General features: G+C 40.8%; 1 protein-coding gene across 1 annotated transcript in view; it reads right to left on the reverse strand.

Moving 5' to 3' along the window:
* Positions 1 to 270: 270 nt before the first annotated feature.
* Positions 271 to 3,097, reverse strand: part of Ikbkg (inhibitor of nuclear factor kappa B kinase subunit gamma) — a 39,580-nt gene continuing 36,753 nt past the window's right edge. The window contains exon 11 of the mRNA XM_013355003.2: positions 271 to 776. The gene's annotated coding sequence lies outside the window, so the exon portion shown is untranslated. The remainder of the gene's footprint in view (positions 777 to 3,097) is intronic.

A 3,097-nucleotide genomic window follows, 5' to 3' on the forward strand; every position in this document is an offset into this window, starting at 1 on the left:
TTTTTTCTTCAAATATTTTTGCAATACTTGAGACAGAAACCAAGCACACACAAGTGCCCTACCACTAAGTTCCATTATCAGACTCTTTTTTTGTTTGTTTGTTTGTTTGTTTGTTTGTTTTTCAAGAAAGAGTTTCTCTGTTTTGGAGCCTGTCCTGGAACTAGCTCTTGTAGACCAAGCTGGCCTCGAACTCACAGAGATCCACCTGCCTCTGCCTCCCAAGTGCTGGGATTAAAGACGTGCACCACCACCTCCAGGCAATAATCAGACTCTTTTAACTTTTTTATTTTTAATTTTGTGCATTGGTGTTTTACCTACATGTATGTCTATGTGAGGGTATTAGATTCCTAGAGCTGGAGTTACAGACAGTTATGAGCTGCCATGTGGGTGCTGGGAATTAAAACAAGGTCCTCTTAAAGAACAGTCAGTGCTCTTAACCACTGAGTCATCTCTCCAGACCCTTTTAACTTTTAAAAAAGATTTATGTTACGCCCGAGCCAACAATCTCTGTCAGAGCAGGCCCGAGTGAGTGACCTCTGCCAGAGCAGGTATGAGGGAGCAACGGCCAAGGGAGCAGGCCTGAGCCAGAGACTTCTGCGGGATCCAGCCAGGGATCTCCATTGGAGCAGGCCCAAGCCAGGGACATCCACGGGAACAGGCCAGAGCCAGTGACCTCCACAGGAGCAGACCCAAGCCAGCGACCTCTGATGGAGTAGGCCCAAGCAAGCAACCTCCACGGGAGCCAGTACCAGGGAGTGACTGCCAAGGGAACAGGCCTGAAACAGAAACCTCTGTGGGAACAGGCCCAAGCCAGGTACATCTGCAAGAACAGGCCCAAGCCAGCAATCTCGCCAGAACAAGCCTGAGTCAGCAACCTCCACTTGAGCAGGCCCAACCAAGTGAACTCCACACGAGCAGGCCTGAGCCAGTAATCTACACAAAAGCAGGCCCAAGTCTGCCATCTCCAAGGAACCAGGCCTGAGCCAGCCAGCCACCTCCAGAGGACCAGGCCCAAGCCAGTGACCTCAGTGGAAGCAGGAACGAACGACCTCCAAGATTACAGAGCGAACACCAGGAGCACCAAGAAACTCCAGGAAAACCAAGTAACATCCAGGGTGACTGGAACTGTGGCCCCGACTGCACCATACAGAACAACCATCTGAGCCTTGGATCCACTGGCACCTGGAAGATGGATCATCAGAGACACAGCCCCAACTACACCAATCATAGGAAAAGATGGGTAGACAAGGTAAGAACACACTCAACAGCACAACGAGAAAAACAACAACAAAAATTTAGTGGCTCTATAGCAACAAGACTTGAACACCCCAATATAGATGAAGCAGAAGAAAATGACCTAAAAATAACTTTAGGAGAATGTTTGAGGCCCTTCAACAGAAAATGAAAAATTCCCTCAAAGAAATAGAGAAAAAGACAAACAAAAAAATTGGAAGAAATAAACAAATCCCTTAAAGAAAACCAGAAAAAAACAATCAAACAGATGAAAGAAACAATTCAAGACTTGAAAACCAAAATAGAGACAATAAAGAAAACATAAACTGAGGAAATTCTGGAAACAGAAATTATGGGAAAATGATCTGGGACCACAGATGCAAGCATAAACAGCACAATACCAGAGAGGGAAGAGGGAATCTCAAGCACTGAAGACGCAATACAGAAAATAGACTCATCAGTCAAAGAAAATATTAAATCTAACAAAAGCTTAACACAAAATATCCAGGAAATATGGAATACCATGGAAAGACCAAACATAAGAATAATAGTGATAGAAGAAGTCCAACTCAAAAGCACCGAAAATACATTTAACAAAATCATAGAAGAAAACTTTCCCAACCTAAAAAAAAAGATATGCATTGAAGATACAAGAAGCGTACAGAACACCAAATAGACTGGATCAAAAAAAAAAAAAAAGTCCTCTCACCACATAATAATCAAAACGCTGAGCATACAGAATAAAGAAAGAATATTGAGTTGCAAAGAAAAAAAAAAGGCCAAGTAACAAATAAAGGTAGACCTATCATAATTACACCTGATTTCTCAATCGAAACAATGAAACCAGAAGTCAAGTGTTATGTAGACATTAAGAGACCATGGATGTCAGTCCAGACTATTAAACCCAGCAAAACTTTCAATCACAATGGACTGACAAAACAAGATATTCCAAAACAGAACCAGATTTAACCAATACCTAGCCACAAACCAACCCTAAACAAAGTACTAGAAGGAAAACTCCAACCCAAGGAAGTTAGCTACATCCACAAAAACACAGATTATTTCATAGATGATCTCACAGCAGCAAATCCCAAAGAAGGGAAAAAACACAAATAACATCAATAATGAAAACTTAAATCACAGGAGATAACAATCACTGATCATTAATAGCCTTTAATATAAATGGACTCAACTCAACTATAAAAAGACACGGGCTAACAGACTGAACAAAAAAAAAAAACAATCCATCCTTCTTCTGCATACAAGAAACAAACCTCAACCTCAAAGACAGACATCGCCTCATAGTAAAGAGTTGGGAAAGAAAATTTCCAATCAACTGGACCTAAGAAACATGTGGGTGTAGCTATCCTAATATCTAATAAAATAGATTTCAAGCTAAAATCAATCAAAAAAAGGACATTTCATATTAATCACAGGAAAAATTCATCAAAAGGAAATCTCAATACTGAACATATATGCCCCAAATATAAAGGCACCCTCATATGTAAAAGAAACACTTCTAAAGCTTAAATCATACATTAAACTCCATACTAATAGTGGGAGACTTCAACACTCCATTCTCATCACTGGACAGGTCTGCCAGAGAGAAACTTAACAAAAGAAATAAAGGAACTAACAGATGTTATGACTAACAGATGTTACTCAAATGGACTTAACAAACATCTATAGAACACTCCATCCAATCATAAACGAACATGCCTTCTTCTCAGCACCTCATGGAACCTTCTTAAAAATTGACCACATATGAGAACTCAAGAACAATGGCAATGGGTTTTTGATCCTACTGCACTACTGGCTTTGTGGGAGCCTAGGCAGTTTGGATGCTCACCTTACTAGACCTGGA

Source organism: Microtus ochrogaster, unplaced genomic scaffold (assembly GCF_000317375.1).
Source record: "Microtus ochrogaster isolate Prairie Vole_2 unplaced genomic scaffold, MicOch1.0 UNK85, whole genome shotgun sequence".
Lineage (NCBI taxonomy): Eukaryota > Metazoa > Chordata > Mammalia > Rodentia > Cricetidae > Microtus > Microtus ochrogaster.